Raw genomic sequence first — 24,855 nt, 5'->3', positions numbered from 1 at the left:
TTTGCATCCTGTATTGTGCAGGCGATCAGGCAGTGGACTCCCTCCCATCTGCTGCAGAAGCTCAGTTCTGGCAGGATTCACACATCAGGGCTGTTTCACAAGAGCTGATCTATCTGACAGTCTTAAACCAGATGTGACTGCACACAGGATTTTCCTAAAGCCTGTGATACACAGCTGGGCTGTGTTAGGGACAGAACCCAAGCCAGAGGTAAAAGGAAATCCCACAGCTTCCTGCCCTGAGGCTGTGGGCACCAGGGTGAGCACGTCCTCACCTCAGCTGTGCCTTGTGTGGGAATGTCTGCAAGCCTGCTTTGAAAACCTCCTGTGCAAGCCAGTTCCCAGCCCCTCAGTGGCCTCTGAATTAGGGGCATTTTGAGCACCAATGACTGACAGGTGTCAGACGTCAGCATCCCTTGGGCCAGACAGCCAGATCTGAGCAAGGGCTCTGAGGCTCCAGTGGCTTCAGTGGCAATGATGTGTCCTGCTCTCTCTGTGGATTTATTCCTACACACCCAAATACTTCTGTGAATCTCAGCACTGAGCTTTGATCTGCATCCTCTTTTCCTCCAGCCGTGAGTGCTTTATGATTAGTCTGTCATCGAGCCTAAAAGGACTAATGTCACTTATTGTTCTATCTTGGGCACTTCAAACTCAGAGATTGAAGGACAAGAAGTTACAGAGGCTACAGTACAGAGTGTACACCTGGGACCTCGGAGCCAGCATCAGAATCAAGTGGTTTAACAGCATTCAATCTCTTTTTGAAATCAAAAAGAGGCCAATTCTAGGCTCCTTTAAAAGTAGTTTCAAAGCATTTGGGATTTTAAGGTTACCTAATTTTACTTCAGATAGCAACTGAAGGCAGAGCAATAAAACACAGTAACTAATATTACAAAATTTCATGAAAACTGTATATGTTGTTTCAGAAAGGAAGAAGATCATTAACAGCAACCAGTGAATAATAGCATGAAATCTCATTTATGTCTTCCAAGAAAACAAGAGCCAAAGAACATTCTGCTATAACAAGGAGCAATGCATTTACTCAAATTAAAAGAACCAATTTTCCCAAGATCTCAACAAGATTAAAAGTAGAGCCTGGTGTGGCATTTTGCAGAACAACTTTTTTTAATTGGTGAATGGCTGCTGGTTGGAAGATAAAACATGTTTTCATAAACCTGTTTTGACTGAACTGCTTTCACTTGTCTAGGATGAAAATACTGGTGAATAGAAGAGAAAGACACACCATTTTTTACCTGTTCTCCCACCAAACCAGCATGCTGAGCAATGCATCTTGTTGGCATGGAAAGCATGTTCAAAACCTTGCCACCACTTAGAATCTGAATTTCTTTCCTTCCCTTCTCAAGCAAGTGCTCTGTGAGCTCACTCTGACCCAGCAGGAAGCCATAGTTAGAGAAAACATCTCCTAAAAGAGAGATCAGCACAGGTTTGGAAGGAGAAAATGTTCAAACCACAATTTTGCATTAATGTACAAACTTCATCTATGAGGCAGAAGGAACATTCCTATTCACAAAACGGTCAGGAAATTTTTGAGCATAAATTTGTTTTTAACTTGCAATTTTTTCATTTCTCAGCCACCCACTTCATGCTAAACAATGCTGAGAAAAAAATTAGCCATCAGAACAGATACTGGAACCATTGGCAAACGTTGTATATGTTTATAATTATCTCTAAAAATACTGAGTGAGCTCCAAACACAATAGCCGCAGAAAAGAGCCCTTGGTAGATTTTTTAATGTATCTTCCTCCACACTAATGCCCATTTACCTGCTTTTCCCTCCTGTCAAAATTGGAACCAGATATCATCATAGGTCTAATGCAGCATGACCATGTGTATACTTAAAAAACAGATACACAGGGAGTAGAATAAAGGTCACTGTTACCCACAGCTGCAAAGTGCACGTAGTACTAACTTAAAAGAAACCCAGTAAAATTGCAACTAATGCTTCATAGTGATGTTATATGAAGCATTACATATTAGGCCCTTTTCTTCCTCATCAGAGAGTAAAAGTAACAGTCACAAGTATCTCCTTTATAAGTACCAATGATGCCAGACAGAATACAGCACTCTCTGCAAATTGAGAAGTACTTACAAATTTATGATCTCTGAAATCATATTTCCCTGATATTGTTCATATAATGTGCAAGCAAATAGATCTAAGACTATTATAGGGAAGATTTTTGATAGTGCTGTTGGCAAACTGGGCAGGCAAACTGAAAGGCAAATGCCTTCTTTGAAAAACCTTCAGTATTGTGGCCTTCTCTGACTATAATTACCAATCTCTCTTTTTAATTGCTTGCTTACTATGACCAGCCCCTGCCATGCTGACTTAAAATTAGCAACATTTCATTGCAATATTTAGTGGTTCACAATCTTTCTTTCCCAGAAATATGTCGACTTCCTGAAGAATAATGACAGGATCTGGCTGTAGAGCAGTACAACTGCACTTTTCTTTGATGTACTTAGAAGTGTCAAGTGTTAAAAGAATAAACAACCCCATAATTGCTAGTTAGAACTAAAGTAGGTCTAGAAGTTGCATTTTGTCATGAAAATTGTGACAAGAGATGTAAAAAAATTACTTTAGCTCAATCATCTTCACAGTCTGTCTAAGTAAAATGAAAACCTGAAATCTTTGCTCTAGTTCTCAGGGACTGAATGCCTCTAATTCTTTGTTCTAAAAAGAAGAATATGGGTGTGAAAATAATGCTTTAAACACTGTGTTTTCCAGGTGAGCAGCTCAGTGCTTCTCCAGGCAATTGCTCATATGTTTTTTATCTAAGGCAGATGCTATTACTGCTCTCAAACCATATTTTCATTGCCTAAAACAAATGCACACACAAAGCCAAGTGTCCTTACTAACTCGGGGTCAGCTCCTGCCACTCCATTTAAATTAATGAGAATCTCTCCAGAATATGAACTTCAGCAGTTGTTCCTCATGTTCAACATCAAATTGGCTTTCATAGTGGAATTAATGATGGGAAGTCAAATATGAAATTCAGAAGTAATGATTTAAACTACAAAATACTGCAACAGGAGCACTGCTGTAAGCATGTCCTGCAGGGTTTTCCTATCAAATGTGTGTATCAGTAATCTCTGATACATGTTCCAGACATAAAGAAGAGAAAGTATAATTTTCTCATAGTTAGCAGGAAAAAATTACCTATTTATTTGGCACATGATCAATTTCTCTTGCTGAAGCAGCATGAAGGCATAGGCAAAATCCTCAGCTGGTATTCAAAAAAGAGACAGAGATTCCATCCTCCCTCAATCCTTTTCCTCAAAGCCTTTGCAAGGAAGCAGGTTGGCACTGAGATGAAGGTATATTTCTCTCCTTCAGATAGTTTGTAAGTAGCTGAGGGAGAAGGCAGAGGCAAACAAACTCAAGGACTGCTTTAATCCAAACCAGGATATGGTTCAAGCCTTGGGTAAACCTCCACAAGAGCACTCAGGAGCATGAAGAGCTCCCTACAGTGTCATGGGGGAAGGGGTCACCTGGGAACTTTGCTCATTTTCATTTTTCATAACCACTTCCTAAAAAATACTTATTTTAAAATGTGGGAACAAAGTTAAAAGCCATGTTTTTCTTAAAGATACCAAACCCATTTCAGCTGCATAAGTTAATATCCAATTTTCTTCAAAGTTTTTCTTTCTCATGTTTCTAATCTAATAATTTTTTTAATTCTCAGATTTTCTTGGTTACCCACCCGCTCCTCAAATCTCAATTGCCTTTTGCCAACTCTGTAGGTTTAGTCAACAGTCAGTCTCTAACATGTTCTAGGTAGCAAAAACCTCCTTTTTATCACTGGTCAACCAGGCAACTAAGAATACAAGAGGCACAAAGACTGAAAAAAAGAGAAAAGTAAAAGCTCAGAATTCACTAAATTGTATCCCTGTCACGACACTGGCCATTGCCACGCTTTATATGGATAAAAAGCAAAAGAAAGCTTTACTGAAAGATAATATAGGGATTTCTTTGTGTATGTATTTAAGTCTGCTCAAGGCTGAGTGTATCAGGTGAGAAAGCTGAAAAATACTTAAAAATATAATATATAATGAATTCTGGTGATACTTACAATATTGAAATAAAGTCATGAAACAGAATTGAGAGATGCTGTGAGGAACTTGAAAACATCTGAATTGTGTTTGGTCCTACCAGAAACAGGGACCCAGTGAAGAAATATATCATCTCAGGTGATGACAGGTTAATCACAATCCCTGAATTCCAGGTTGAAATCTGAATTTGATATTGATGTAATGGTGATAGTATCTGTGCTGCAGGGAGAGCTGCCAAGATAATGCATGCTTGTGGACACACAGACAAAGCTGCAATACTGGCATTTAATAACTGGTTTCACAGCAAGGAAAGCTAAGGGCAATACTTTGCCCAATCCTTTTTTTGGCTTCTGTTTCAGAAAAAAAAATTCAGGTGCAGCCCTAGCTGGAATGGGTACAACCCACACTGAAGTCATTGGGATAGTTTTTGATAAAGATGTGCAACCACCACAATTTGTGAGGGACCACAACTGGCTCCCCGGATTTTGGTGGCACCAGAGTGCCTGATTCCTTTAAACTCTCCTGAAATCCCCAGTACACAATTTAACAAAGCGTTACAATAGAATGCATTTCCAAATTATGTCAAATTGAAATTCAAACATGGCTGGCTGCACTAATACATACTAATGGAGCAAAACACTCATATGCCTAATCCTCACTGACACTTCTGCTTTACATTCTTCTCTCCAGTGTCTCATTATGCATGTTCTCACTACTCTTATAAATTTTCATTGATGTGTCTTCTCCCTTAGTTAAAATGCAAACATCTGGATTACATCAACTAAATTCACTCTGTCAGTTTTGCACTTACTCAATAGTTTTTTTAAACCAAGCTCCCAGCTTGTCTGTATTTTCAAACCTCCATCATTAAGAAAACATGAACTCTCACTTGGTAGTTTCACTGTCTGATCATGTTCCTTTGAATGATTTGTGCTGGAATGTAAATATAATTACGCTGATTTGGCATTTGTTAGCAAGCTGCAGATTCAAAAACAAATATAGATATGTAGCTACACAGCCTACAAGTTTTATTAACAACAGATTGAGCTGAATTGAGCCCCAGCCTGAGTGAGCATTTCTTGCCAGCTCTGAGGCAGGCAGGTGTCACTTGTGCTGCTGTGATGAGCCTCTGGTTATAGAAAAGGTTTTGGGTCTCAGCTTAGCACAGAAAACTTTGTTTAATTGTAGGAGCAGCTCCACCACAGGTTTTAGGTTTTTTACACCAATGGATTATCCTTCCTGCATTGCTCTTTGTTGTGTGGAATAACAAACCACATTTCCAAATTCTTTTCTGAATCATGCTCTGCTGAGCTCTCCTCAGCAGGACACCTGTAAGGCACTCCCAGAGCAACCAAGCTGTGTCACAAACAATTAGATGGCAAATGTCTCAGGAGCACTAAGAAATGTGGAGAGCACTTGAGAAATAAAAGCCTTGTAAAAAAAAGCAAACAGCACAGGAAAATTCTAAGCAGGGAGAAGACTGGAGCATGCCTGACAAGCGTCTTTAGCAGAAAAGGTGTTACCCTTCTCCCACATCAGCCTGCAAATGGAAACTTGTGTGCCAAAGCAGGATATAAGGGGGTTGTTTAAGCCAAAACCTGGTAGACAACAGCTGGTACGCAGGAGGTTTTGATGGAAAATTTTTGGTATAACCTTACAGAGCCCAAATGTATCCTGTCTGTTACCTCCTCTCTCCCCTACACTTCCTCAGCAGCCTTCTACAGCTGCTCAATATCTGGATATTGACATATCTTAATATGTCTCAAGACAACAGCTTTTCTTTAGGGTCTCTCTACAGCCCATGGTCATACCTTAAAAATAATGTAAATAAATATTTTCATTTTCAAGCTGAAAAATAAAAATCTTTTCAAAATGCTAATAAAAATTTCAAAATGCTAATAAAAATCCAATACTTTCAAAACTTTTTAGATATTTACCTATAAATATTCACAAAATAGGTCTCTTCCTACACTCACTTTTGGTTTCAACTGATTTTTCCCAGAAAAAAGAGTGCAAATGTCCTGATTAAGTCTTGTTATAAAATGTCAAGCAAGTAATGTCTGCAGGAATGAGAAGCAATTAAATGTTCAAGTAAAACAATCAAAAGCAGGAAAATGTGCCTTGAAATTCAAAAGTCATAGGGCCAGCAGAGAAAACTTGGGAAAAGAACATAGGTGACTAAAAAAAAGTTAAAAAGGAGAGTTTTGTGAACTCATCGATGTGGAGAAGTGATTAGTCTCCTTTTTGAAAAGAGTAAATGAAGGAGAAAATAGAATATAAATAAAATTGTCAGAATGAAGATCCAAGAGATGTGAAGCTGACAAGGTGTAGGAAAGAGATTCAGAGAAAACTGCAATTAGGAAAAATTGGATGTACCAGACTAAGGCATCTTGGTCCTATTTCTCTGTAAGAATGATAAAGTTCACTGTTACTGCCTTAAAGATAGAAGACAGCTGCACTTCAAATGTCTCAACTTTAAAGGCTGTTGTCATCAAACTGCCAAATGTTTTTATTTTTAGCAAATCAATAATTTCATGTATTTAGGCCAAGAAAGTTACTTCACAATTTTTAATGTATGCCAACAGTAGCAGATAAGATATTTGTTGAAAAATTCAAATGGATGGAATACCTTTCTGAACAGAGGTTTTCTTTCATTAAGAAGATCCAAAGATGTGGAGAGGAAGCAAACAAACTGCATGGATTTTAAAGCAGGTGTAATTCTCAGATACAAAGGGGGATTGCAATTATTCTCAGTGAGGTAACACTTTACTCTTCAGGAAAGGAAAGCTGAATATGTAGATGAATTGCCCAATGAGTTGAGTCAAATCCAGTCTGCTAAACTTTTGGCCATCAGGTATGAAGCATGTCAGAGAAGTGAGAAATTAAAACAAGTTCTTAAAATACTGGGAAGGCCAGAGTTGCTGGAATGAAAATTCTTTGCTTTTATTTAAGTTTATATGATGGTTTCTCTCTAGTTCTGGTCATTTGTGTATATATTCCCCTCTTACCAAGATTTCTGAAAATGCATGAGTTCTGCAATTTGCATAAAGAAAATTGTGTATAGAAACGTCTCTTTCACTCTTGTTAATGTGACTGAAAGAGATTTTTTTCCTCAGCTGCACTTCTTCTTTCCCTTTTCTGTGAAGGATGAAGGATTCCCTTTGATCACTCCACATCAACCTTTTGCAACTCTCTGCTCACTTTTTTTTACATTCAAATACTTTGGTTTTGTCTGTCGTCTCCCATAGCAACAGTAGATTTCATTTCCTTAATGCTGAAATCAGTTAAAACTTTGAAGACCTGTAACTGCTGTGGTTAATGGGAAGTGCATGTCTCATCCTTTCCCTCCAGTCTGGATGTCATGCTGGATGGGTAGCAAAGCTCCTTCAGTATTAATTTTTCCTTAGTAACAATACCTGTGTGATTTATATGGTAACACCTTCCAGCAAGACAACTGACTTTAATCTCTTTGCAGTAGGTGGCACAGAAAAATCAGTAACTTTCCCCTTGACTGTCATACTAGTGAAATACGTGGAAATGTTCTTCCTTTAATGAGCATTTCACGAGAAAACCTGCTGGCTGCCCTGGGAGCAGAAAGATGTGACCATGGGGGGTAACCTGGGCTGGGGAGTGACATTCACACCCAGCTGCTCATTAAGTTCCATCCTCAGCTAATTTGCTGCCAATTGACTGATTCCTCCTGTGAGCACCGGGGCTGTTTTCCTGCACACAGGGGGAACAAGCTGGGCAATGCGGAGGTCAGCAGGGTTCAATGGACTGAGCACTGTGCCTGTGTGAGTCAGGGACTCCTGCTCTGGGGACCAGCTCTGACACTCACCCTCCCTAAGGAGAAAGTCCTGCACTGCCAGAGCACTGAAACCACACTCCTACACAGCTCCGGGGTGCTCCAAGGAGCCAGAGAGGGAAAGGGGCTGTGCAGCCTGTGTATTGTGCAAATCCACAGAGGGAAAGGGGCTGTGCAGCCTGTGTATTGTGCAAATCCACAGAGGGAAAGGGGCTCTGCAGCCTGTGTATTGTGTAAATCCAGAGAGGGAAAGGGGCTCTGCAGCCTGTGTATTGTGCAAATCCACAGAGGGAAAGGGGCTGTGCAGCCTGTGTATTGTGTACATCCAGAGAGGGAAAGGGGCTGTGCAGCCTGTGTATTGTGTTAGAGAAGGTGATTGCTAGAACCAAAAAACTTCCTTTCCCCATCTTCAGCAGTCTGACAGCCAGTTAATTCCCTGGCTGCAGTGAGGTTTCCCAGCAGGACAGGTCTGAGCAAAAAAAGGTGGAAAAGACACTATAAATCCCAGTGTTTTCTTTACTTCACTGTTAATTTTCAATGCAGAGCTCCACTCCTCTGAGACAGAAATCCTACAAACACCTGGGACATCATCTGTAGACTCAAAATATGATCTATTAATTATAGATATTTCACTGTTCTTTACCCCATGTAGAAAGCCCAGGTATGTTCTATGACACTGCCCAGGAGATCATGCTTAACTACCACAAACAATTTCAATTTATTTTGAGCCAGTGCAGTTTGTCGAGACCTACTGTTGTCAAGAGAGCAAGCAGAGTTTTTTTCAATCTGTCTGGGTTTTTATTCCTTTGCTTTATGAAATGTTTTGTGTGCTGATACAAAAGATACCTGGAGCAAAAAAAGCACATGGTTCTGTTGCACTCAAGACACACTGACAGGAGAGACTTTTTTAATCCTTTCACTGAAGTTGTGTTCCTATGCTATGTGTCCATGCCTCCTTTTAGGATGCTTTTTATTTTGCAAGCAAACAGAAGTGAGCTGTAAGCTTCTAAAAACACAGGCAAGATCTTGCTCATGAGGATGGAGTTTCCCACTTCATGTTCTGTATTAAACATAAGTCACCACCAAAACAGTCTGCATGGTGTTTTAGTTATTGCTATTAGCTCTAATCTTGCAGCAAGCTGGAAAGCATAGCAGGTGCTAAGTGACTTCTCAATGTGATTTTCAGGGCATAGCAACATGACATTTGTCCGTTCTGAAGAGAAATATATAGAAAGAGAGAAAAAATTAGTCTTGGTGCTAGGACCACTCTTGAAAAGCACTGGACTGTATGTGAAGACATAAAAATGGAAAGTTAAGACTAATTTTGTACACACAAATGCTGAAATGAAAGTAAAACCTTGCAGCAAAGCTGCATTCTCTCTGAATAATCTCCAGTACATTTTTTGTGACACCAAAGAAAGCGTTTGGCTGGCAGCATCTACCCCATCTCTTTCACCAAGTTCTACTGAAATAGAGCCAAGGAGTGCCTATTAAATCCCTCCTTGAAGAGTGAGAAGAGCCAGGAAGTCATAAAGAGAATCATCTGCATTAGACGTGGTGCACAGCCTCATCCACTGCTCTGCCCTGCCACATCCATCGCCCCACGATGGGCCTGCTGGTTCATCAGAAGCTCCAAGGGCTCTGACCAGCCCTGGCTCCCCAAACCAGCTGCTCACCCACTGACTGCAGCTGCTCCTTCAAGAGTTTGTTTTCCAGTCTTCCTCAAAGATGAGACTGATTCAGGCTTTCCCAGCTGCAGAGCCCAACTTATTGTCACTTATTGTCTCATGTGGTGAGGTTCAGGGGTCTGAAGGATGTGCACTGGCAAGCACACAGCACTTGGCAGTGTTTCATTATGAGGCTGCTTCAGTGCAAAAAATACAAGCAATAACGTCTTGTAACTTAATCAGCTTTTTTTGTAAACACTGCAGCAAGTGTTCATCAGTGAGGAACCACCTCACTGCACAGGCCACCATTTACTTGCACGGTGATGACTGCTTTAAGGGTGAAGTACTTTAGGGGTGCAATTGTTAAGTTTTAAGTCAAGGTGAAACGAACCATGGAGTTGAATCAACCCAAGTCAAAGAGCTGTAAGGTCAGATATAACCCAAACTGCACATCCTCCTCCTCAAATCACCACAGGTGCCTTTGTCAGCCCTTTGAGAACTTCAGTTTCCCTCCTCTTTAATGCACTGAGTGCTTACAGTGCACACTCTCAAGCTCCCCATGCAATGGCATAATTAAAATAATTAAATTTCTTAATTTTTAGGCTTTCATACTATTACTTTACCCTACAATGAGATTCCCTGGATCAGCAAACTCTTAAGAGCTCATTAATATCATTACAGCACATTCCTGAAGAGAGGAAAAGAGAAAATATATTTTAAAGAGCATAAAGAAGAAGGAAGAGGTGCTATTTCAGTACTTCAAGAGCCCTTTCCCTAGGAATATTTCACTCACTGATTTTGCAGCTCTCACTACATGTGCTCTTGCTCTGGCAAGTCTTGCCCACATGCAGTGATGGGGAGTTGCTCTTGATGTGCAGCAGAGCTCAAAAAGGCTTTGCCAGTTTTGTCACTGGCAACTGCTGGGCTGTGTTAGGATCTCACTGCTCCCCTGTCTTGCTGCTGAGGAGATGACAAGGCCTTACACTGCTAAAACACAGAAAAGATTCCTCCACCAGGACATGCCCAAATAATGGAGCTTTGTGCCTGAGGGGGAGCAGTTCATTGCAGTTTAATGAAAGGAAAGCTGAATTTAATTTTTTTTTTATTTAATCTCGGCAATGGAGAATCCTGCAAGCCATGGGGAGTGGGTTTTGGTTTTTCAGAAGGGGCAACAGATACCCATAGTTTATGCTTTGGGATTATGTTGTGGTATTATGCTTTGTACTGTGATATTAAGTTTTCTCACCTGTGGAGAGAAAATGGAAAATGGATCGATGGAGTGCTGACCATTGGTCTTGAAAAGTGCTTGAAAAATTATTTCACCTCAAAAAAAAAAAAAAAAAAAAAAAAGGAAAGAAAGAGCTGTTGCAATCCATTATCCCCATGCAAGTCTGTCATAAAAAATGTTTCCTCAGAAAATGCTGTTCATGTTTGGCAGATTTCCATGCATTTATGTTGACAGGCTTCTTGAAGTCCATATGGAAAGAAAACATCATTTAAACCCACAGTTTAAGGCTGTGCATCTCTCAGAGGTTGCCTGACACTAAGAGGTTACCATGTTTCATTAAGACAAAATTTCAAAGGATGAAAGCAACGACTGCTATCAAACCAAACACCCAACTTAAAACATCAATTCACCCGCCTCTCACCTGAATTTTGTTTCCTAGGCTATTTCATCTGCAGCTCCAATGACACACATAAATAACCGGAGAGAACTCAAGGCTTATTTAGCAGTGTATTTCCAAGCAAACAACCTGCAGAGTGGAGAGTCCCGCTCTGTAGCACAGAGATGTGGTCAGCTCTCTGCAGTGTGTGTGCAGCCCCAGGCTGCAGCTCCTTGGCCTATTTCACTGCAATTATTTAGGGGTGGGTTGCAGAAAGCAGTGAAAAGGTGATTCCAGCAGGTTCCCAGGTGAGGAACTCCCTACAGGGCTGGGGATTCCCTGCAGCCATTGACCAGCTGAATGCTTTGGGGGCTCCTGCTTCCATCCTGCTGCTCAGCAACACTTTGGTTATGTGCAGGTTGAGTGTGGGCTGCAGCTCCCTAGGGGCAGCTGGACCAGCTCACAGCCACCCAGGAGAAAACCCCTGGCACAGCTTTGTGTTTGCACCTCACAATGCACAAAGCTTTCTTCAGGTAATGGGATCGATCTTGCATAAGAAAAACATAGTTTGATAAGCAGAAGCTTTCTCTGCATCTCCAAGCTCGATATTCCAGCTCCAAGTGAGCAGTTTCTACTTGTTTCTCTGTTTCTCTGTTTCTGCACAGGCCTACTCTCCAAATCTGAAAGACTTCCTGTTATTTTATTTTCTTCAAGAAATTTACAGATCTTTCCAAAATTTTGTGAACAAAATTATTTTCCTGCTGGTTTTTTCCTAAATTTCATTTTTATTATCAAGTAGTAACATGAAGACATGGATGAATAAAAGGAACAGACCTTTTTTCTGTCTCCAAGCTCGATATTCCAGCTTGATATTCCAGCTCCAAGTGAGCAGTTTCTACTTCTCTGTTTCTGCACAGGCCTACTCTCCAAATCTGAAAGACCTCCTGTTATCTTTTCTTCTTCAAGAATTTTACAGATTTTTACCAAAATTTTGTGAATAAAATTATGTTGTTGCCAATTATTTTTTCTAAATTTCATTGTTATTATCAAGTAGTAACATGAGGACATGGATAAATAAAAGGAACAGACCTTTTTTCTATCCAATTTTTCACCATACAGTTATACTGGAAAAGAAGGAATTATACAGAAATAGTTGTTTCCTCCAAAGGAAACATGAGCTGTGGTCATTGAAATGTTCCTTTCTGTATTAGAAAACTACAGTGGTCTAAGCCAAATCCTGAGTAGTACAACTCTTATCAACAGGAACTAAATAGATAACATTCATCCCAGTAATACTCATGATTATTTGCATGTATAATACAGATATTTCAGCATGACAGGCTTTGGTCAACTGTCTTGTCTCTGTCCACAAGTACATACACCTGCTGCTTGTCTGAGAGAGTGCTAGGGCTAAGCCCTTGAGATAACCTATTTATTCACATCCCTAAATACAGATTTAAGGGCCTTAAAAGATTCTTCTCAATTTGGAAGCAATGTCCCAGATGTCTGGGCTGATACAGAACTGTAAGGAATTAAATTCTCCCTCAGCATACCACGATAAAGGAGCAATATCGGCCCCAGTTTACACTTAGATTTTCCCTTTCCCTCAGGTGTGATGTACTTCAAGAAGTTAATGGCTTTATTTACATCTGGGGCACTCCCTCCACCTCTCTTCCTTCTCTGCTCAAAAATTTCCCCAGTATCTGAAGCTGACACACTACCTGCAGAAAGTTCTTTGAGTTTGTTTCATTATCTCAATTAGAATTTTACCCTTTAAGCCTTTGATCCATGTGTAATTGGTATCCTGCCCTTTGTTCTCTTCGGTGGGCTGTGCTTACCGCTCCTTCTTTCTCCATCCAAATAATGCCCCAGGTAGTTTTCTCCTTTTTATTTAACTTCCTGCTCTTCCACGTTTCAATATTTCTTTATATCAGATCATTGTTCTCTGCTTGTCAGCAAGACTTCTATTTTTTTCACATGTGGAGGCACACTAAAGGAAATCTGATTTGAAATGCCACCTATAATCTTGTTTTTCATTCCAAAAATTGTAGGAATTCTTACAAAATTTGCAAAGCCATGTTCTGCACTCAGTTTGGTAACATAAATCCAATATTCCTCACAGTAGTAATTCCAGATTACAATGGTATATACATAAAAAATAAATAAAAAAAACTCCCAAACTGGACTCTTGAACTAAAAATGTATTTTCTAGTACAACATCCTTTTCCATAAGAAAAAAATCAAAACACAAACAAAAAAATATTGTAAATTAAGGCTTTTCCTTGTTTATGATATGGAAGAATATGGAAGAAATTCTAATAAGATAATGTGAGAATATATCAGTATTTGTATTTTTATAGTTATACCCAAGAAGTCCAGAGAAAATGCTGGATCCTTTGATGCTAAGAACACCAACAGCTACACATGCAGAAGATGAGGTAGTTTGTAATCACAACATGATTAGCAAAACAAGGCAAGCTCAAAAAGAAATGTAAAACGAAAAAAGCTGCTCAGGAAGACGAACAGATTCCTTGAGTGGAATGTGTTCTCTGAAAAGCCCATTCCTCATCTCTGTCAACTCAGATCTCACACAGATTCTGATTTAAACTTCAAACCACACACACCAGAGGGAGTTTTTGCTGTTTTCTCTCTTTTTCTACCATGATTTAGTGACTATTTCTCTTTGAGACTGAAACTCTTGCTGAGTAACTGCAGGAGCCATCAGGCTGTGTTGCAATTCAGTATCTGGACAAGTAAGTTAGGGAAAAAATTCAGCCTTCTTTAAAATGCATATATTTTAAATCAGAGGGGAAAAAAGAAAAGAAAAGGTAAAAGAAAAAGGGTTGGGATGGGGTAAAATATTCAAAATCCTTCTCTTCCTTGGGTTCCTATACTAGGATTAATCTGAAGTGTTCTAATTCAATCTCATCAAATTAAGGACAGGAATAGATACATTTTCAGAGAAGGAATAGATATATTTTCAGAGACCAGATACAGTTCCAGAAGGACAAGGTTCCTGCTCTCACAGAGCAGTCCCTGTTTCCACAGGTGCTGCTTGGTGAGGGTGTGCAGGCTGGGGATGCATTGAGAAGCAGGAATTTTATTCTCAGTCCATGTGAATTGTATAAATTTGGACTAGAAGGGCTCTTCTTGCAGCTGCTTGTCCAAGAGACGTCCCTCTGTCACCCACAGTGATTCCCCCCACGTTCAGAGGCTCACAGAAGAAATCAGTCCAACAGCCTCCCAAAGCAAACATGACCCAGACAAAACTTGCTGAAACGTTCCCTGATGCAGTTGTAAATCAAAGAAAGGGAAAAGAGGTGTAATTAATCTTAGAACTAGAACATCTGCTTTCAAAAGATGCAAAATTGTCCAGGAGTCTGGGATTTTAACTGTCTGATGGAGAGCAGAGCCCTCAGTGTTGGATTCATTTCATCACCAAGGAGTGCCCAGCCAAATATTCATATATTCAAATTCATCCAGTCTATGCAATTGAAACCTGTACCTCAGTTATGTGGAAAGGAAAAGACAAGAAAGAAAGCTGGGTTTGAAACTCTTAGCAATGGTTTTGCAATTCTGTTTGGTGTTCTTTCTCGGAGGCCAAGCTCCTAACTCATGGCTGTACATAATAATCTCAGCTTTCATTTGGGGAACAAAATATATGTTTCCAAGTTTCTGTGGCTTAGGAAGATAAGAGGAAATATGTACAGCCTAAGGATTTCCAAACAGAAAAACAAATTTGAAAAATCTCAGAGATTATCTGCTTTAAAATCTCATGATTTATAATCTGCTCTGGAACCACCTTTGGCCTCTGACTTAATTATTTTTGTAAGCAGGGGACTGTAAATACTTCATTTCCCAAACAGACTTTTAGCAGGAGCCCCACTTCTCCTCATACTAAGGTTTTCCTGGTCATAAAACTTTTGACTAATTCCACTCTAAAAATGGCCTGTCCAATATTTTTAGGAGTGTTTCTTTAACATCTGCTTATTACAAGACAGTTTAATATACTGTTGAGGGAATATAAAATCACTGTAATTTATCACTGATGCAAAATAAGATTGTGAATAAAACACCTAAATGGGCTGTTTTATTCTTTTTCCTGTTCTCAGTGAATATTTGGTTTTGAAAAGCAGAAATCATAATTTTAATGCAAATTAAGTTACCTTATTCCCTCTCCATCACCACACAATCAAATAAAGTGGCAAGGGAAATTACTGCAATTCCCTGAACTTGTTTTGTTATGCACATAAACTTCTGAATGCATGTCATGTGAGGCAGTAATTAAGTTCCTAACTTATTTACTTCTTCTACTGGGGCTGCTTCATCTGAGCCACAGTTTGGCAGGAAATCCAAATATCCATCTGAGGTGCAGAATATCCTGAGCTATTTTAGCTGCTCACAGTTTAATTTAGATATTAACCATAACAGACCTGGGATTAGACAATGGCTATGCACTGCCTAGAAATAAAGATGCTATAGAAATCCCTGTGAAAAATCTGGCATGAAAACATAAGTGTTGTTCATGAAGAACACAAACCAGAGCTTATTCCCAGAGGGATCTGAAGTATAAGGAATGTGAAAGAAGCAGAGGCTGGAGAACTGCCTGTGCTTTATACGGGTCCCAAGCAGGGATTCAAGAGAGAGAGGGATTTTTGCAATTCCACAGACTCTCAGCATCTCCTGAAAGGCTTTCAGATGAATATTTCCAACAAGAGAGAGAATGAGATATCTGGCTGAGGGTTATTGTTTTGACCAGCCACGTAGCAAGAGGAGGAGCAGCAGCAAAGGATTAGAATCAGAAGTCACCACATCACAACCTCCCACCTGTGCACTGAGACCAGATCCTCTCAAAGGCCATGCAATATTAAGCCTTTTACAACAATCAGGCCAGAAATGTAAAGCCATGAGTTTCACTGGAGGAATGATACTTTAATAGAAAGGGCTTGTATTTTTTCTCAATTGTCTTGCTGTTCTGCCTAGGTTTTTTTGAAGGCATGGGTTGGTTTTAAGCAGAGGTTCTGTCTGCAGACCTTGCAGAGACATTCAATACTCTTCCAGAATAAAAAAAAAAAATCTGCAAACGTGATTTTAGACATGGAAGCCTTTAATTGTGCATTCTACCACTACCTACAGTTCCTTTCTACAGCAACTTTCAAGTTACTAGCTGGCTCAAAATTTCCACTCAAGAAGAAAGTAAAATTTATTTTAAATAAAGGCAGCGATAATAACTCTTTTATAATAACTCTGTCATGGTTTTATGGACTTGTCCAGCCATATCTCCTTTATTTGTTTTAGTTCAAAGGGCTATAGTTGTATTTTAGATTATTAGTGTTACATTATTTTTTTTCTTTTGTGTTTATATTTGTGCCTGAGATTCATTGAGGTATCTAACAAACAGAGGCTAAGAAAATCATATTTAAATACTCACTGATACATAAAACTATGAAGTGATGAAATGTTATATGATTACATTAATATTAAAAATACAACTTATTACTTAGAAGTTATAAGTAATTATAAGTACATATATAGTTATAAGTTATAAGTATATATAAGAACACTGCAGGTGTTCTAGACATCTCTACAATCCAAGGGCAGGAGCGTGGCTGAGCTCCCAGAGAGAGCAGCCCCAGAGCCTGCACAGGCACACAGAGAGGGCTGAGAGCTTCACACTGGAGACAAGGAGAAAACTTTTCCCTGGCAGGACAGTCAGACAGCGAGACAGATTGCCCAGAGAGCCAGTCCCTGTCCTGTGCAGCTTCCCAAAGTCAGGAAAAGCTGTCAGTGCAGCTTTCCTGAACATCCTGGTATAACCACACAGCTGGCCCAGACTGGAAGTGAAGGTATCTTCCAGTCTGATTCTTATGAGATCCTATAGTTCTGTGAAATTTAAGTGACTGTTTAACTTCATTTTAGTTGTCATATTTCAAACATGGGTGCAAAAATGTGCATCAGTGACATTTTACTCACACCAATCAAGAAACTGAGAGTTTAATATTGATTTACTTGTTTTACATAATTTCTACAGACAAGAGATGGTACAAAGACAAGTACAGACCTGACCTGTATCTTAATATTCATTTATCTTGCCTTGTAAAACCTATACATGATACAGTGTTTTTATCTCTCTGTCTTCTTGTTTCAAATGGATTTATCCTGTAGCACTAAAACATCTTTTGCTTGTCTCTTGTACTCTACATAGAATACTGTTTTCTAACAACTTAATACCTATCTATCAGATGCTTCAAAATATCATCTATTTCCCTAACAAGGCTGTCATTTTTCCCTTGGTGAGACAAGTGTTACAATGGCTATTTAATTACAATAGAAGGTGACTGATCAACTTCTTTGCATTTATCAGAATGAAAACGTTTCTATTAATTTGCTGCTTTGTGCTTTGTCATTGCCATTGATGTGTGCAAAGAGCTCTGATGAGAACACAGAGGAATCTGCTACTTCAGTGGATGGGGAAATGTCACCAGGGAAAGGGAAATGTGCTGCATGCCTGTGAGTTTTGCTTTTTGCTAAAGTAGAGGAGTGCACTTCTCACCCAGCAATATTTTATTGTTAATGTTGCTGTTTAATTTCAGATGTGTTCCAATAGATCAGTGCACCAACTCTTGTGGTTCTTCTGATATCTTCCAATAGACCAAACTGAACTGCTTTAAATACTTTGACAACAGCTGGCTAGAAATGTGTATCATTTGAGTCCTTTTCTATTCTATCACTTCCATTTCCCAGGTGACAAAGTTGTACTCTTATAACCATAAACCTGTACACATCAGTACAGACCTCGCCATCCTTTCCTGCCTCACCCTCATCCTTTAACATCCAGATACCTGATATCAATTTAGAAATTCATGTAAGATTTGTCCAGCACACTAATAAATGTTGAGGGAAAAACAATGGGAATCCATCAATAAGGGAGGTGGAAGAGGATCCCTCAATGCATTTTTGGCAATATATGCAGCCAATAACTTCAGTGCAGACTGCAAATGCCCCAAATAAGCACACAAGATTCATTATGCAGGTTATCAGCCTCTGGACCTGGCTGCACCTCTGATTTCATATATGGGTAAATAAATCTATATATTGTCATATGCTAAATATAGGCTAAATATACATCTCATGATCTAGGTATCTGAAACCTGAATTACACAGAACATTGGCCAGTCCATCTGCATCTGTTTTTCTTAATATTTTTTTGTAAAATAGAATTGTTTGGAAAATAACATTAAGATCATCAATCCTGAACCAAGTCCCTAAGTGCCACATCTACACACCTCTTAAATTCCTCCATGGATGGTGATAATGACTATTCCTGAATGAGGGCAGGGCTTCATCCTCATCAGATTGCATCCTGTTCCTTTGCAGATCAAGATCAGCTTAAACACTCATCCAGAGAATTGCAGAGTGAGTGGGCATCACTTCCATACCATCATTCACTCATCAATAAAAGCACCCACAGCAGCACAGCCAGGAGAGACCTCTGAAGGTCCCTCATGACACAGCTGTGCACCACTCAGTGCACAACTCATATCCCCCTCTCTGAAGCCTCCAGTTAATTTTGAAGCCCTTAGAGTTCTTCTTATTAAAATTTTCTATTTCACAGAGAAAAGAAAAAGCCTGAGTTTTGAAAATGGGGTGGGAGAAAAATCTGGAATTAAATTTAAAATTTAGAAATATGAAACTCAAGTAAAATTACTTAACAGTCATGCAGTAGGATCTCAGGTATACAAATAATTGTAGATATTGGATATAAAGCCCAAAACCCTTGATTTAGTAAATAAGAGCTGCTTTTCTCAACCTCAAAGACAAGTTTTAAAAAACAGCTAGTTATTAAAAATTAATTCAGGTGCACTTATAAATAAGAAACTACTTACCTTCCTTGTGATTCTATTCAGAATAAGCAGAACTATTATCATATTTTATCATTAAGCTATCATGAGATTTGGAAATGAAATCTGCTTAGTGGGAAATGAGGCTTTCATAAAGGAAAGGCTTATTTAAAGTTCATTTCATCCATAGAAGGCTATCTGAAATGTCCAGGTTAAGGCACTCTGAAATGACAGGGGTCATCTTCAGAGGAACTACTGTTGCTAGGAGACTCAAGCATCAAAGTACCACAAATTTGTAATTTACCCTTATCTGTCAAGGGACATTGATGATAAATGTACTCCCCAGAATGCACAAGGCTTTAACCAGGCCTTCATCATTTTGCATGAAAAGGGGGGACCACAATCTCACCTTACTGTGTTCTAAGCACCCCCCAATTCATGGATTCACAGTAAAACAGGAGGTGCAATTTCCTGCTCTTGAGGTAGAAGTGTTTTGCCATATCCCTTTCCCTTGTCATCCCACTCCATTAACAACTCCCAAAGGCAACTGGCCCTAATGGGCAAGAAAGAAGAGAGTCAGCATTTAAACATCTGTGATTTAAAAAGCTGCCCAGTGAAGGAAGAGCAAGGGGAGTTTGGGGTGAGCAGCTTGTAAGGTGAGACTAAATTTGAAAATAGCTCAGACTGGATGAGAGGGTCCAGTCTTTCATATGTGGTAGAAAAGATGTTTGGGGATTTTTGCCTGGATGTAGCTATGGATCACCATAGCTCCAGATGCACAGAAGCACCAGCTGGATGCAAAAACCAATTTGTTTCTGTTGACCCCAGGGATGCGGTATCAGAAAACAGCAACCTTTTGACTGGATGGGAGCAAATCTACCCCTGTCTTCAAAATGGGCAAGAAGGACCCAGGAAAACTGCTGGGCAGTCAGCCTCACCTCCATCCCTGGAAAGGTGATGGCAGATAACATTCTGGAGGTCATCAAACAGCAAGTAAAAGAAAAGAAAGTCTTTGGGAGTAGTCAGCATGGACTCAGCAAGGGGGACTCATACTTGGCCAGCCTGACAGCCTTCTGGGATGGCATGGCAGGATGGAGGAAGAGCAGTGGTTGTTGTTTGCCTTGACTGCAGCAAGGGCTGGGACATGGTCTCCTTCCAACCCTAACCCTGGGATTCTGTGGTTCTCTGGGCAGTGCACACCACTGCAATACCTTCATTCCTTCTAAGGTGCAGTCCCAGGGCACTGCCAGCCTCATAATGAACAAATACTTACAGAAATTATTTTCAAGAAGTGAAATGAAAGTGCTGAAGGCAGTCTGCCCTTAACATTGAAATGGCTGCAGAGGCTCGTGGGCACCTTGACTGCAAGATTATTGAGGTGATTCCAGCATAAATGAGCTAATACAAAGTAGAAAATAATGGGAAAAGGACATCCTCATAAGGACAGTACCTTTAGACAGACCAGGTCCAGGAAAGTTCTAGCTGCAGTGTGAATGAAGAGAAAAGAAAAGATAGAAAAAAGAAAAAGGGGAGGGAAAAAAGGCCAGAAAATGTTGTAGCTGTAACAGAATAACGGCTGAGACACTTCCATACTAAGACATTGATGACCTGACACTGAAATAGACTGTTACGGGAGAGCCTTCAGGATCCAAAGAAAAACAGGGCAGAAGGAAAGATGGGAAAATGCCCAGACAAAGACATACACAGTTGCACAGATAACTGCTAATTTGAAGTGATCCTCCTGGATGGGAGACAGGCTTTTCTTTATTTACATGGTCTGGTTACCATGCTCTACTAAAATGACTTGAAGAATTTTACTACATGTGTGTTTTCCTTGATTAGCAACAGGTCTGAATATGTATTTCCTTAACATCAAGTCAAATTTTGATTATTCCAAACAAGCTGCCTCTCAGGGCAGCAAAACAGATTTTATAAATTATTTATTCACATGATAGAGAGAAAGTGTGCTTCTTCCATATCCATGTGAATTATTTGGGGTTTGAACTAGCCCACCTTTACAGTTTTATCCAACTTCAAAATGAAGTCAAAATCTATACACAGATCAGGACTCTAACAGTCGGTAACCCTGTATCCACCAAAAGCTTGACTTAGAACTATTCCTTGCACAGTTTCTGTAGTGTAATCATTCTTTGCTCTTTCAATGATACCTCTGAGTCTCCAGTGAGTGCACAACACAGCACTTTCGTTCCCTGTAATAACCATAAGACTTGCAAGATGATAAATTCCTGAAGTGGGCATTTGTGTGCTCCTCCTGTATCACACAGCCAGGACTTCCTCCCCAGGTAACACACCACTGCCTGTCCCTCCAGATGGAAAATTAAGGGGCCTGCCTCTCATCTCAGTTTTAACCCATCCCTGGCTCACCAGCTCCAGACAGATGTGCACATCAGCAACAGGAATGTTCTGCTCCTGGTGTTGTCCCTGCCCTCCCATGGTCTGCAGAGCAGAGTTTCAGCAGCAGGATAAGATGTTGTTTCCAGGAGATTTATCCACACCTCAGATTTGCAGGAGCCTACCTACTCAAGCCTGTGCCAAATTACATTTAGCAGTGCCAGAGCCATAAAGGAGTTGAATGCTAATTCCAGTCACACACTCTGCTGAGATGAAAACACATCTGAGGGATCCACTGATGTTTAGCTCCCCATGCACACCCCAATCCTTTTGTCTCTCACTGTCATTCACATCTTGGCTCATTTGCATCTTGAACATAATTATATTCAGAGCAAGACCACAGGGCATGAACTCATTCCATATTTACCTCCTAGTCCCAGAAAAGTCATCAGTTCCCATAGTGAGAGCAGAGTTAAAAGAACTGCCACTCCAGCACCTCTGTGTCAGGTGTCTTTTGACCTCACAGTAACTCTGCAGGGATTTGGGGTCTTGTCAGCATGAGATCCTCTGTACAGCTTACCTGTAATTATGAATCCATTTACTTAATACAGTTCTTGACATGTATTTTTTAATTTATAAATGTTTTAAAGATAATTACTTAGTTTCATTAAAAGTAAATCTGAAATGGGAATACACTGCTACAATGGCCATATTTCACTTTAATAGAAAGAGATATTGACATATTTTAGATGCAAACAAACCAGGGAGATATAGTGAGTATGGCCACTTAGGCTGATTGAAAGATGATTGAATAATGGCCACATTACTGTGAGAAAAAGTGGCTTTCCTCTTGAAAAATAATTATGTTTTTCTGTCTAGCTGCAGCAAAGTAGGCGGGAAGCTTAGATTGTTTTGTTCCATCAAAAGATGACAAGAGTATGGATGTAGATCTGTAAATTTAATTTAGTTTCACTTTTTAATAGAAAAGTGCTATTTTGAAACAAAGCCAAAGTTAACTCCAAATTCACTGAGACATTGTATTCAGATATTTGAATATTTTCCTCCATTCTTTGCAGCCTCAACTTTTACAGTTGTAAAAGGAAAAGAGTCTAGTTCTTCTCTCATAGCTCAGTTTTTAATTAAATGCATTTCACCCACTAAATAATATCACTCTGGCTTCATTGGAAGTATAAATAAATAATTTAAAATTAGTTGTGTTCACAACCAATGATTTCCATCAGATATACAACCATACTGCATTTTGCTCTGGAAGATTTCAGCCCTTAGTCTCCAAGGATATTGCATCAAATGACCAGGCTCTTTGATTTCTCTTGAGAAATCAGAAGGTGATAATATTGGTCTATTCTCCTCGAGCAATAGACCAATTTACTCTCCAGGAGTAAAGTTATTATCTGTGCTCACCCTTCTGTTGCCATCATTTTTCCATAACACACGTTTCCATTCCAAGCAGCTTAGAAAGGGAATATTTTATCTTGAGGTTTCTTTTTTTCTGCACCCTGAGCAATTGCTAAACAAGATTATGGCAGTACCTGAGAAATGAGCCCTTCTTTCTCCTGGCTTGAAAAGCTGGTATTCCACATTACAGTGCCTTACTGGGGCCTGTCTTCTTTCCTATTTGTCAGCTCTGGGACCAGATGACTGCAGGTTAAAATCCAGGAAATAATTCTGTATTCTGGTTCTGTAATAGCTCTATGGAAAGAGACATTAACCCAGAAACTACAAAATAAAGCCACCAACTCAGGCAATGAACACTCAGCTACTCTGCTGTGCCAGTGCTTTATTAATGATGCAGCCTCTCACAGCTGCATCAGAAGTTCCTCAGTTTGAATGGGGTTAAAGGTGAATCAATTAGTTTAGATATAGAGGAGTTAGAAATTACTTCAAAAGATCCTCTCAGACCAACATACCTGAAAACATTGTAAAATATTTTTCCAGAAATTGCTCCAAGCAGAATGTGAACTTTGTATAATGATCATGATAGATGTTTTTCCTTTACAGTCTGATTTCCCAAACCAAAACTCACTTGAAATGCCATAGAGGATCTGAAATGTCTTGGTTTAATATCAAGAGAAAATGAGATCTGAGAAGCCACCGGAGGCACAGAGCTCTGGCAGTGCACTGTCCCCTGGAATATATTATTTTAAATTATCAGACAAGCCTTTGCCACTTCAGAATTGAATGCCCAGTTAGCAGGGATGTAAACAAAGGGAGCTTGCTAAAAACAAGGCTATTGCACAGAAGCTGAGCACCACTGGGTCAAGCTGCCTTCCTGCCCTCCCCGCTGGAGGAATCCACCCCCCTGCTGATGCTCCTGGCTCTGCACAGCAGCAGAGGCAGTGACACACCTGCAAGCAGCACCCAGTTGTGGAACCCAGGACATCCCTCTGGCTGTCCAGGATGGCCAAGACCCCTGCCAGGGGCTCAGAGACCCTGGCACAGAGCCCAAAACACCTGTGGGTTTGATTATGACCCATGGAGCAAGTTACCAACCTTATATGAGGATCTGCAAGCCATGACAGTTTAGGAAGAATAGTGAAGTTATCACGGGGTGGAAAAGTAGATTTTGGGGTTTTTGGTATGGGGGCTCAGGAGGCAAGATGGAGGGATCTGAGCATGTCCAGCCTTTCTCCTTCTTCTTCTTCTTCTTGGCCTCCATCTTCTGCTGTGATGGTGGTCATACATTGTTTAGAGTGAAGTCACTGTCTACATAGCTGGGTAGGTAATGGAAAGAATGTAAACAATTGTTACACGTGGTTTTGAAAAGTACACTGCCCTGGTGAGGCAGAGTCTCTTCCTTGGAAGATCATAGGCAAAAAGAATTTCATAGACAAGATATACCTGAGACCGAGAACTAAGCTTACTCTTCTGATGCATTCTGGGATAAACACTCTTCTTTCATCTGCAAACCCTCCACTAATCTTTTAAGCAGAGTTATACAGGATCATCAGCATAAATCCAAGTATTAAAATCAATATCTGCAAGAAAACAAGAATCTGACCTTTCCAAAACTAGTGTACTTCTACAAGGTCCTTAAAACTGGTACCCCAATGAGAGGCAAAGTCTTAAATTTGAGTTTAAAATCACATCAAGGCAGCAAAATTCTGCACCAATAATCCTGTATGGAAGCATGTGAGTTTCCTTTGAATGATCATATAGAAGTGTTCAACAGATGATGAATGGAAGATGATTTGGGAAAAATACAAGTAAGAATACACAATGACCAAAATGGAAACCCTCTCTGGACAATTAGAAGATTTCACAAGTGGCTGAATGCTGGAATCATATTTCAATGGTTATTTTGTCTTTTCTTCTAAAAAATCAACAAGACCAGTATTTCCTTTATGATACATCAAGCTTAAGACTATTTTCTGTTCTCCTTCAGATACGAAAACTTATTCCTATTGCAATAAAGGATTATAATACAGATTTTTTTCAAAAGACAGTGAAGCACTCGAGTCATAAGTTTTTGCGTTTTATATGTCTGACCCTTGGATTTG

This window comes from Zonotrichia leucophrys, chromosome 4 (assembly GCF_028769735.1).
Source record: "Zonotrichia leucophrys gambelii isolate GWCS_2022_RI chromosome 4, RI_Zleu_2.0, whole genome shotgun sequence".
NCBI classification, from domain to species: domain Eukaryota; kingdom Metazoa; phylum Chordata; class Aves; order Passeriformes; family Passerellidae; genus Zonotrichia; species Zonotrichia leucophrys.
The sequence above is the reverse complement of the archived record's forward strand: the minus strand, read 5'-3'. Positions refer to the sequence as shown.